At 39.4% G+C, this 13460-nt stretch overlaps 1 pseudogene; it reads right to left on the minus strand.

Moving 5' to 3' along the window:
- Positions 1-11019: 11019 nt before the first annotated feature.
- On the minus strand, positions 11020-13157 carry LOC148041012 (large ribosomal subunit protein eL30-like; annotated as a pseudogene).
- Between the last annotated feature and the right edge of the window lie 303 nt (positions 13158-13460).

Below are 13460 nucleotides of genomic sequence, written 5' to 3' on the forward strand. Positions count from 1 at the left end.
TCTTCTTAGTTGTGTAAGCCAAAAGAACTCAAGTACATAGAAATAGAAGAACCCTATATATGGGTCTCAAACCAAACTCAACTAACTAAGGTGGCATACTAACTGAGCCACGAACTAGAGTAGATAAGGATAGCTGTCATCTAGCTATTATTCATGGGTAGTGTACCAACTGCATATGAAACTAACATGTCGGTGACATAAATGCACAACCAACACCCTGGCATATCACGAGTGGAGCTCGATATCTCAACACTCCCCCTCGAGCTCAATCCCAATTCCTGCACACCAAGCAAGTCTCTGAACCTGCGCAGCTTCTCTGCACCCAATGCCTTCGTAAATATGTCAGTTACCTGTTCCTTTGTGCTGACATAAACTAGATCAATAAGACCTAGTAAAACCCTCTCCCGCACATAGTGATAATGCACCTCAATGTGCTTTGTTCTAGCATGATAGACTAGGTTATTTGCCAAGTGTATACTGCTCATGTTGTCACAATAAATGACAACTGGCCCATCTGTAGGCTGATGCATATCATAAAGTAGCTTATGCAACCAAGCTACCTCACATGCAGCCATTGTTGCACCCCTGTACTCAGCCTCTCTGCTCGACAAGGAAAATGTAGGTTGTTTCTTGCTACTCCAAGTGACTGCAGCACTCCCAAAAGAGAACAGATATCCACTGGTATATCGTCTATCAGAAATACTACCAGCCCAATCAGCATTAGTGTATCCATGCAACTGTATCTAAACCCCAGTCTCATAAAGTAGTCCATACTGCAATGTGGACTTCACATACCTGAGTATGCATCTAGCCGCATCCAAATGCGGTTTCCTTGGAGCCTGCATAAACTGACTTACCAATCCAACAGCATAGCTCAAATTTGGCCTGGTAATAGTCATATAAATCAAACTTCCTACTATGCATCTATACATAGTAGGGTCTTCCGGAAGCTCACCTGCATTTGCGTTCAGCTTCACATTCTGCTCCAAAGGAACTGAAATAGGCTTACAGCCTGTCATCCCATATTTGGACAACATGTCCAATCCATACTACCTTTGCAAGAGCTGTATCCCACTTGGTGATCTAATCACCTCAATGCCCAAGAAATAACGCAGCTCTCCCAAATCCTTCATCTCAAACTTCTACTTCAATAGCATTTTCATATGAAGGATATCTTCATCACTGTCACCTGTCATAATCAAATCATCAACATAAATGACAAGTAGCATAATATCTTTCTCTGTTTTTCTCACATAAAGTGAGAAACCTGCCTTGGAAATTTGAAAGCCAATAGTGACAAGATACTGTCCTATCTTGTCAGACCATGCTCTAGGTGCTTGCTTCAAGGCATACAAGGCTTTCTTCAACTTGCAAATAAATTCAGGATGAACAGCATGCACATAACCTGGTGGCTGCTCCATATAGACCTCTTCTTGCAAATCACCATGCAAGAAGGCATTCTTTACATCCATCTGATGTAAAGACCATTCCTTTGATGTAGCCATAGCAATGACTGCTCTTACGGTTGCCATCCTTGCAACCGGACTGAATGTTTCTTCATAGTCAATGCCATATGTTTGTGCATACCCCTTGACTACTAATCTTTCCTTGTATCTGTTCACAGAACCATCTGCATTGTGCTTCACCTTATAAACCCACTTACAGCCAATTGCATTCTTACCTTTAGGCAAAGGTACCAATTCCCATGTAGCATTTGCTTCCAAGGCATCCATTTCTTCATCCATGGCTTTCTCCCATTTTTCTTTTCCTATGGCTTGCTCAAAAGGAGTGGGTTTTGGTTCCTGTATCACTTTGACCATATATGCATAGTGAATGGCTGTAAATCCATCATATTTCAGCCTATCCATAGGATACCTAGCTCTGGTAGACCTGCGCAAAGTAGGTTCACTTCCAGGTGCTCTCAAAACATCCCTGGTCTTCCTTACTCCAGGTGTAACAATAGAAGGAATACCCAACTCATAACCAATGCTCTGTTCTGAGCCACTGGATTCACCATCCACATAAGAGTGACCTGCATTCACATCAAACATGGGTTGATCTACCTTCTCTTTTCCTTTTCGTGATACCTGCATACCACTAACTGCATTGCTTTGAGAAGATTCTCCTGATCTCAATCAGCTTGTCCATGGCGAAGAATGTGAATCACTACTAGAGGACGTTCCAGATCCACTAATATTTTGTGACTGCTGCTGTGAATTCTATGCAGCATTACCATTTTGTGCATCTACATCATCAATCACATTTACTGGTTTATACCAGCTACTCATCTTATAAAAAATAACATCTCTGCTCACTGTAAACTTACAAGTAGAAGGGTTATAGCATCTATATCCTTTCTGCTGCAGAGAGTAACCAGTAAAGATGCACTTCTTAGCTTTTGGATCCAACTTGGATCTCAACTCATTTGGCACATGAACATAGGCAATGCAACAAAAAATCTTCAAATGAGAATTATCTGGTTTCCTACCAGTATACCTCTCCTCTAGAGTCATCCCATGTATTGCTGCAGTGAGAGTCATGTTCATTATGCAGACTGCTATAGCAGCTGCCTCAGCCCAATAAAAATCTGGGAGGTCTTTTTCATTGAGCATGGCACGAGATACCTCTCCAATATGCCTGTTTTTCCTTTCAGCAATTCCATTTTGTTGTGGGGTATGACTGCATGAATATTGTTGCTTTATGCCATGCTCCTGTAGGAACCTTGCAAAGTCATTTGAGAGGTACTCTCCCCCTCCATCTGACCTTAGGCATTTTATTTGCAGGCCTGTTTCTTTTTCAACCATAGCTTTAAGGGTTTTGAAATGCCCAAAAACTTCACATTTCTTTTTCATAAAATACACCCAAACTTTTCTGCTATAGTCATCAATAAAAGTGACAAAATAATGACAGCCTCCAAGAGATGCAGCTTTAGTAGTCCACACATCAGAGTGGATTAATTCCAATGGCTTCTTACTCTCTTGAACATATCTAGAAAATGGTTTCCTTGCCTGTTTTCCAAATTGACAGGCTTCACATACCTTATGCATTTCTGCAACCTTGAATTTCGACAAACCTGCAACAATATTTTGGGCCTGCATTGATTTAAGTCACTGTACATTAACATGACCAATGCGTTTATGCCAGATATCAATATCTGCAACTACACCGGTCCCATGTGCAAACATTGCTGCACTCAATTCAGACATGTCTGCATCCAATGTAAACATTCTGCCCTTCTTCTTTCCTTTTGCTATCAAGCGACCTTTATTTTTCATATCCTCAACAAAGCATCCATGAGGACTAAATCTGACCTGCAAGCCCTGCTCAACCATTTGACCAACAGAAACCAGATTCTTGGTGATATTTGGGACATGAAATACATCGGAGAGGTATTTCTTTTTCCCATCCTGCATAGACAAAGGAATTTTTCCAATCTGCACAATAGGATGTGTAGTATCATCACCAGTCTCCACAAATCCTGGTTTTTCCATTTTCCTTGCATCCTCCATCCATTCTGCATGACCTGTCATGTGGTTTGATGCACCTGAGTCAACATACCATACATCATTGCTTTCTTCTGCACTTGTCACAGAATTATTCATGTGCTGCACCATAAACAAGTGCTCATTTCTGTCATCACCCTGTCTACTAGAAGATGCATAATTCCCTTGTTGCAATTTTCCATTCATGATGTCATTCTACTTTTTATAGCAGTCCTTAGCCATATGACCCATTTTACCACAGTAGTAGCATTCAACATTGCTGTTTGCATTCTGGCATCTTTGCCATCCACCACGACCTCTTTGGCTCCCCCTGCCTCTAGAGTTACCACGTCCTCCTCCATAGGACTGGTTTTCTTGAGTTTGCTGCATATTCTGATTTCTACCACGGCCTCCAGATCGGCCTCCTCTACCTCTGCCTCTACCTCTTCCAGCATTTGAGTAGAAGACAGCTTCTTTTGAAGTTCATCCTGAAGAAGATGCACCACCATTTCTCTGCTCCTCAGAAATTAGAAGAGCAGTCAATTCCTCAAAATTAGGAAATCTTTCACGGACGGAAATGGATGTTCGGAACTGTGCATAATCCTTTCCTAGACCATTCAAGGTCATAGAAACTAAATCATCATCTTCCACCGGTAACCCAATGGAAGCAAGTGCATCTGCAATCTTCTTCACCTTCATGTGGTAGTCATTGATGCTCATATTTTCTCTTTGCACATTATGCAACTCTTCCTTGAGTTGCATTTTCCTAGCTTGTGTATTTGTGCTATACATGTTTGACAAAGTATCCCATGTCTTCTTTGGCGTACTTGCATCTTGAATATGCACAATCATAGAGTCTGAAATACTGATAGACAGCCAGTACATAACTTTCCTAGCTCTCTCATGCCATGCTTTAAATGCCTGCATTTGCTATTGATTGGGAACATCAGGAAGAACTGGTTCTTCTTCATTTCCTGCAACAAATTCCCAATATCCTTTTCCCATAAGGAAATTCGTCATTCTAAACTTCCATGCTTGGAAGTTGTTCTTGTCAAGATTTTCAGTGACAATCTGTGAGAGAGAATCAGACGCCATTACAGAACACTGCAAAAAATTCTGTCACTGCAAAGAACACAACTTCAGCCTCAGAAGGGCTAATCTGCAAAATTGACAAAAGTGGTATTTGACCACACAGCCACTTCCTAGTGATGAGTTTGCATCAACAGGCAACAAGGATGATTTTGTAACTCCCAATGTCTCTGCGCACAAGCATACGATGCAATTTCTATAGTAACTTTTCACCGACCTGTAGAACACTGGTTGCACAGCATAAAATAGGGCCTTTTCCTGAGTGTGTGCAGAAAACTTGCGCCTCCAAAACAGGGCCCAAAATGGCCTCAAATAAAAAAAACAGGGTCACCATGGGCTAAAGCCCTCTCTTGCAGCATATGCTGCCCACTTGCTTCACCGCGAAGGGCGTCTCAACCTGAGACAATGCACTCTTGCACTTCCCAGCTGTGCTACCTGCAGAGACTTGCTCTCAAAATAGAAAAATGAAAGCAACACTGGTCCTCTTACCAGAACACCACGAGCTTGGCTTGCTTTCTTGAGCTCCTTACCACGAACAAGGCTCTGATACCATGTCAAGATTGTGGGAGAGAAGGAAGGAGTCTCACTTGTAGCTTTCTTGCTTGCACAATTGGGGAATACACACATAGGTGGAGGCTGAAAAACAGTTTTCCTCTTCTTAATTGTGTAAGCCAAAAGAACTCAAGTACATAGAAATAGAAGAACCCTATATATGGGTCTCAAACCAAACTCAACTAACTAAGGTGTCATACTAACTGAGCCACAAACTAGAATAGATAAGAATAGATGTCATCTAGCTATTATTCATGGGCGGTGTACCAACTGCATCTGCAACTAATACGTCGGTGACATAAATGCACAACGGTCACCCTGGCATATCACGAGTGGAGCTCGATATCTCAACAATCTCGTCGAGATATTGCTGCGTCAGGCTGTTGCAGACAAAAAACCAGTGGTTGCAGTAAACCCTAAGTTGGGAAGCCATAGCTTTTGAGCTCAAGCTCATAAAAACTCATCATTTTCTTCATTTTCTCTCTCCTCAACTTGGATTCAGACATTGTCACTCTGATTTGCTAACCTAGTGAAGACTCCAATAGATTTATCCTCAAACCATTGAGGAGGGAAGATTTTGGAGATTTTTTTTGCAAATATGTTGAAGCATCTTTCCACCTTGTCACTCGAATCTACTACTAAACCAGACCAACATCAAATCAAGGATGGGATTTTGGAATATTTGGAGCAGACTGGAGCAAATTTTTGAAAGTTCTTAAAAACCTCAAGTCCAACAAGGCAAGTAACACTCAGTTTGTCATAACTAGTATCTCTTGATACTACTCATCTTTTGTCTCTTGACGCTTGTGCTTGTTAGCACATTCAAGATCATTTCTTCTGTTGAGAATTTTGGAGCTGATTTGTTGCTGCGCTTGCAAATCCAACATGGGAAAAGACACTCCAATAGCTCATTTCAAAGGAGTCAGGTTTCACACGTGGCAAACCCGCATCAAACTCATCCTGATGAAGAAGGGCCTATGGGCCATTACCATTGGGAAAAAAAAGAAGCCTTGTGATGCAAACCTGGCAGTCACTTGGCAAAATAATAATGATAAGGCTCATGCCATTACCAAACTAGAGCTAGATGATAGCTATATCCACCATGTGGATAACTATGATATTTCACATGATACATGGAAGAGACTTGACAGCTTGTTTGGTGCACAGTGTAAGTCATCAAAGTATGGTCTCTTGATTGAATTTTTCAGGCTTGACATGAAGTCCAACACATCACTTTCCACACATCTAAATTGCATGGAATGACTTCTAACCTAGCTTATAAGAATCAACATTAAATTCGAAGAAGATGTTTGCATTGGTGTTTTGCTTAAAAGTTTGCCTCTTGAATATAATAATGTATCAACAACCTTAATCAATATGCCAAACCCTAAGCTTGTTGATTTAGGCATCATTGTTAAAGGAGGAAAAGAAGCTAAAAACTAAGGAAGAACCAAGCATCTCTAGAGATGAACAAGCATTATATGTTGGCAACATGTACAAAGGCAAGAAGGACCAGCTTTTTTGTGATTTTTTCAAAAGGATTGAACACACCAAGAAGTTTTGCCACACCAAAAAAAGGTCCTAGAAGGCCTATCTTACTACAGTTAAAGAAGAAAAAGACCATGGAGTAAAGGAAGAAGAAGAATAATAATGATAACACTAGGAGAAGGACAACCCTCATCAGTCCTTCTATTCTAATAGACTTTTTTAGCCTTGTATTGCCTAGCCCTAATGCTTTGGTTATAGGCTTGTAAACTCCTCATGTAGCCTTGTACTACAGCCTCTATACACTTTGTGAGGCCCTTGTTACAACCTCTGGATGTCCATCATGTTTATGGTACCCACATTTAGCCTTTTTTGCGACATCCATGTTTATGGTGTGCCCACACTTTGCAGGTGTTGCTTTCAACAAAGCCTCTACATGCTTTGTACTTCTGGTTGTGATTGAGGGGGGGTATTGAGATATTTGCAATCATACCTACTTCAGTCTCTTTAGATGGAGTAGTGAGCGCTCAAGACAAGAGTCCCATAAGCACAGTAGGAGGATATGCTACCTAGACTTTCCTATAAAGCATTGTACTTGCTTGTCATTTTCATATGAGATGAATACAATGTCATTGTCAGTCTTATACACAAGAATGTGTTTATGAGTCCAAGTCTCAATCTTGGAACCTAATTCACTTGTGTAATAGGTCAAGTCCTTGTCTTTGTCCATCTCATCATGATCTTAATCTTCATCTTTCATTCACCATAGCATCTGACATGCTCTAGATCTCGCATCTTTCACACTTACATATTGCCTTAGGCAATGGCAGTGTCTTGTCCTATACAAGTGGCCAAGTATGAAACCAAATAACAGAATTGATAGCCCTACAAATGATAACCAACTTTAAAATTGTAAGGATGAAAAAGGTTGGAAATCATACATATTTAATATCTCAATGTAAGATTTTGGCGATCATGTCCTTCGAACAACCCTTGATTTAAGTTTTACTATTTTCCTAGGTTTCAATGAGGTGAACCTGACTTCCGAATCTTCCCCATCTTGTGGTTTAGTGTACGAGTACTTGGTAGAGCAAGGTCGATTAATGACTTTTACACTTGATGAAGAGTCCGAGGATATTTCAATCATGACAATATTCATGTTCTGACATAGTTCAGTAGTACTAATGTCATTGAATGTCTTTTCAGTGCTTAGAAGCACTCATCTCAAGATTGGGATGTTTAGGTATTTACCTTGTCAAGCTTAGTGAGATACTTGACTCGTTACTGATGTTGAGAGCATGCTTCCTGGTGAGCTTTTGATGTCTTCCAAGTGTTGACTCTATTCAAAAATTAGGAATACACTTTATACCATCTTCTTCAGTGATTAAAATCACAGTTAATTATTCCTAGATTGAAAAAAGTGGAAAAATAGGAAGCTTGAAGCTTCTTGGCTATGGCTACTAGAAACCCATAGTTAGGGTTCTGCTTACAGCAACCAATAGAGAAGGAATTAGTTCAAACCCTCTTAGAGGGTGATTGCCCACTATAAGAGCTACAATAGCCCTATGATAGCTGGGAGGATTGCACCGTCTATAGGTCACGCCAAGCTCTAGGACTTCACATTGCCAAAACTATACCGATTTTTGCATCTACTGCAATGCTGCCCTCCACATCACCTAATCTCCCCCTTTGATGTGTCTCACTGAAGCGCCCTGAGCTGGGGTGAAGATCTCTAGAAGGAATTAGGAGCTTAAATGCTCTCCTTTGCTCTCCCTAGGTCCTCCAACAAAGGTGGGCCAAGCTGGCTATTGTGGTAAAGAGGCAAGAGGCAGAGGTTGAAAGCTCATGTGCACTTAATGATGTAAGGAGGCTGAGAGAAGTTGAAGAATCAGAGATGGCTCTGATACCATGTGGAAAATCAGAGTGGAAGCGAGGATTGAAGTGTGCCCAAGAGGGAGAGAAGATCTCACAAGTACAAGAACAAGTCTTGCTTATTCACTTGCTCATGAAAGTACAACTTGGGTCACTCTCACTCAAAATTTGATGTAGACCCATGGGCTACTTATATAGCCCCAATTGGCTAGGGTTAGGGTTTCCCCCTCCCCTCAGGACCATTCACACATGCATGCCCTTATCTACTCCTGCATAAGGAGGGTTCATATACCTATACTCTCAACACATACAAACCAAGAGGTGGGGGAAAAATGTGGGTTTCCATGGTGTAGCAGTCAAGCAATGCTCATGCTCACCTGTTTGAGAGCTAACTCGTACATCTGAATATTTAGAAAAATATTTCGAAGGAAGCATCTACACCATCTACACTGCATTTTCTTTGTTCTTGTTCTTATCAAGCTTATTGCCTTTGAGTGTTGGACAATCCTTTTTTTCATAATATCCTAATCAATTGAAGTATAACTTTTCCTTATGCACTTTTACAAGCTCTTCACTTGAGGGTACCCCTCTAGTCCCTTTGGGATTTTTAGCATTTTTCTCTTTAAATGATGCAGCATTGAACTTTCTCTTTCCTACTAATGCCGATGTAGCGTTTGAATATGCACATGCGTATGCAGATGTTTCTCTATCTAACATATTATAACATATTTGTGCACTTTTGATGGCTTCTTGTAATCAAATCTAAGCACCATTACCATTGCATATGCAGATATTTTTTTATCTAACATATTATAAAAATTTTGTGCACTTTTGATGGCTTGTTGCAATCAAATCTGAGCACCACTACCCAGAGTAGAGTGTAGTCACACTCAGAGCCAATACAAGTGGACATTGACATCCTACCCTCGAGGGGGTCACTATGTATAAATCCTATATATGACGTGCGTTCATGGCATGTTTTATATATCCCTATGTAACCTTTTTTGTGTTTTTTTAAACTTCTTACCATAATTTATAAATGCCTTACTGTAAATTTATTTTTTAAAGAAAAGAAATTAGCAAATCCTTATGTAATAAATACAAAACACTATTTTTATCATAGAATTGATCACAACTAGCTCTTGAAGGTTCATAAAAGAGTTTAGCTTTTTAGTGATGATGAAGCTTTGCAAAATATCTTCATGATATATAACATCCAACGGTAAAATTTAGAATTTTATGAATAAAGCTAGGGTTTTGAAAAAATTCCAAATAGAGACACTAGATGTAGAATGCACACATGCTAGTAAGCTAGTTGCTCAACTCTATCGTAGAGCCAACCTTGTGGTCTTTAATTATAAAAATTGAAGTAGAAGTATCAAAATACACATCTTGACCATCCTAGTACTACCTTAGGGCTCTCTTAATTGCAATATTTATCTTGGAGTTGTCCTATTGTGATAGCAGTGGGTTATCATTACATCTTTTGCATTTAATTCATCTTAAATTATTTTCTCTACCATTCCTACAAAGCACATCATGTGCATGCAATACATACACGTGCAATAACAATATATGACAAATGCTTGATGAGAGAAGTGTGTATAGATAAATAAGAATGATATGAGCCTATGGTCTTCTCATCGCAAGGATTGGGGAAATTGAGCTTTTGAAGCATCTCTGAGAATGTGTTGTATCCAAGACAGATCCTAAACACAAGAGTAGTCCATCTATGATTCAAGAATGATGCCACCCAATTGTGTGGCTGTCTAGACAGAAAAAATACAACTATGATGGTTGGTTGGTAGCATGGCAGACATTCAATTTGTTCAAGCTTGTTTTTTTTACTAAAACTTTCAATTTTCCACCACAATTATAGTGATAATTACACAATTACAGTGACAAGACAACCTAGAAGCACTATATTCTAACAAAAGGCATTACCTGAACTGCGAATTCGAGCATGGGACTTGCAATTCCATTGGCATATTGTGTTGTTGAAGAAAGGGTCTCCTGCCAATACACAGGTTCGCAATTGTGAAAAAGGAAGATAATCGCATATACACAACATTGCACCCCAGACAAAACATGTTTGATTACAAAAGTGCTATGGTTTCTCAACTAAGAAAATACAAGATGTTCCTCTTTGTTCTCTTGGATGAGAGTACAAGACTATATAGCACTTGCCATTGTAAAACTTTCCATACTTGCTTGAAGGTGTAGCCTCTTTTGAGTTTGACTTTATATGCCAGACTTGAGAAAGTCTAATTTTTGATCCCTTATAGTCATGCCCTGCCATAAAAAATATTAGCCACGGATATACACACAAAAGGACTAACATAAGTAAAAGTAGATATTCTGCTATACGTCCAACAAAATAAACTCCACATTCAAAAACAAGAATGCTCAATTTCAAAATTAAACTTAATCATATCCTGGAAAATTTTCAAATCCTAAAATTCAAAAATTAAGGCTTGGCTAATGCTTGAAATTGCCTACACGGTTTGCTTTCTCAAGCTTGTTCAAGAAGTATACCCCCCTATTCTGTTGGCATTGTCTTGATAATATCAGAATCACCTGAGATCATCAATAACCAAGTAACTATCAGGAGCTTGATCACGATAGATTTACACGTATGTATGAAATGGTAAGCTGTATAAGTTTCCATCAATGATTATGTAAAAGAGTATGACTTACCAATATCATTGATGCTAAGACAGCACACTCTATAATACCTTCCACAAGTAGTGCCAAGATCTACATTGTCTGCATATAGCACATACAGAGTGAGTCTATGAGAATCAAAGAAGCTACTCTAAAAATTTTGTTAAAATATGAAACGGTAGGTTTAAACTCACTTCCAGTATAATGATGCATGCCACTCTTTGAAAGCATCCCACAATACTCAATTTTTGACTTTCTCAAAGGTGGGCAATTGTTTGCAATAATGATCAATTTACTTGCATATAAAAAATGTTTACCATGTAGCAAAGCAAAGTACCAATCAAACCTTGAAGTGCAACTTAATAGATATGTATCCTTGCCACCACGCAATGACTTCAATGCAGCTTTATATCCCAGAGTGTACTTTTCGCTCTTCAGAACAACTGCAAGCCTGTTGTTAATACTTTCTTACTATGACATTGGATCTCATGCCATGGATCCCCATTCACACATTGCCTGATAACAATTTTACAACCACCACTAGACAAGAATATTTAGAAGCTTGTATAATAGACTACGCCTTACCATGTCATACATTGATCCCTTAGACATAAGGACTTGCTCGTCCTCCATGTAGCCCTCTTCTTGCTTTTTGCAAATAAAATTACAAATCCTCAAAGTTTTGAGGTTCAGTTCAAGCATGCACTAGTCATATGCACTCCACTTGTATTTTACTTCCTTGCTGCTAGGATACTATTGCTTAAAAGTTCTTCCTACTAGTTGAGTTCTGACTTGTGCTTGGACTTAATTTGGCTACTCTAGGTGGATAGCTCGCTCTTCATACTAAGGGACTTGTGTGTTCGGCTATTGTTCCTTGTTCATGGATATTATTTCCAATCATCACTTACCATTGAACCCGCATTGGAGGTCTAAGAGGCTATACTGGCATTCTCAATCCTCCCAAAGCATGCTCTATACAATTACTCGATGATAACTTAAAGCATCTGTTAGCAAATAAATAGAGCTACATCATTGGTAAATTACAAGCTTGATGCTATACCTATGTTTTCAGACCCTCCAATGTGCAGTCCCATAGGGTTGCTCCATGCTCATTATTATACCAAACATAATTATACCAAACATCATGCTCATTATTATACCAAACATAATGCAAGAACTTTCAAGATATTTAGAACTACCATAAACATAAACTAAAAGAAACTTCATAATATAAGCCCATAGCTCACTGTGGATTGCACCTCATAATAGATTGATGGCAAACCTCCTTGGGAAGAAACTTGTATGCCACCACATTGAAGTTAATGGAGGACAAAGGATGATTTTTGTAATCCTCGTGTTGGTCAAGGTTGTTTACAGAATGCCCATAATGTCAAGCTGATCCTCTGCATAGATGATCTTCTAGTAGCTGCTTCCATCAATTTTGTGGCATCACATGGTAGTCATTCTAGACACCTAAACAACCATCTGCTTTCATGTTATAAAGAAGTTAGTGTCCCACACAATAGCAACATGATAAAAAGTCACAATGAAATTGATCTTTTAGTTGTAGTAAGGGTCAAGCTTTCATGGATGGCTCCTCAATAGCATTGAACCAACAATAGGATTGTTCTAGAAAAGCTTTGCAAGCTTTCTCTTCTTCTTTAAATTGTTTCAATACTCCCCTCGTGACCAGAGCATATGTGCTAGTACCTCTGAGGAGATGCATAGATTCTGGCAGCCCCTCTCTAAGAATAAATTGAGGTCTCACTCCTTCAAAGTTGGATCCTCTAGTGTTTTATGCAACCATCCTTGGAATCTAGCAAGTTAGTTGTCCACTTTGTTTCTACCCCAACAGATCTCTGATGGATGACATAGATAACTTGCATGCCTACCCTAAAAAGATCTCCATGAAGAATATGCCAGCCCTCTTCTATACATGTGACATCCTTCTTGCTCTTGTTATACAACTGCTCCTCCTTTCAATGCTTTTGTTGTCTTTTTTTCTGTAAGCATGAGATTTGCATACTACTTCTTTATCCTTTCTTCTTCCAAATCATTGATCTCTGAATCTTGCTTTTAATGATAAACTATAGTTCTTTCGAGGGTAACCTTGGTATTAACCGATGGAGTACATGCTATAGAAGACTCCCATGGTCATTAACATCAAAAACAAAATGGGAGGGATTCCTATTGTAGACACAATGACCTGTAAAAACACTTCTCCCCTTCATTCCTTCATGGTTTGAGGCTCCATGATCTTCTCCACTCTTGCTAGCTCTCTCAGCATCACAGAGAATCTCCCCTCTTTCTTTTCAT

Source organism: Lygodium microphyllum, chromosome 1, assembly GCF_053477565.2.
Source record: "Lygodium microphyllum isolate KBCC chromosome 1, Lygodium_microphyllum_v1.1.10, whole genome shotgun sequence".
In the NCBI taxonomy this organism is placed as follows: domain Eukaryota; kingdom Viridiplantae; phylum Streptophyta; class Polypodiopsida; order Schizaeales; family Lygodiaceae; genus Lygodium; species Lygodium microphyllum.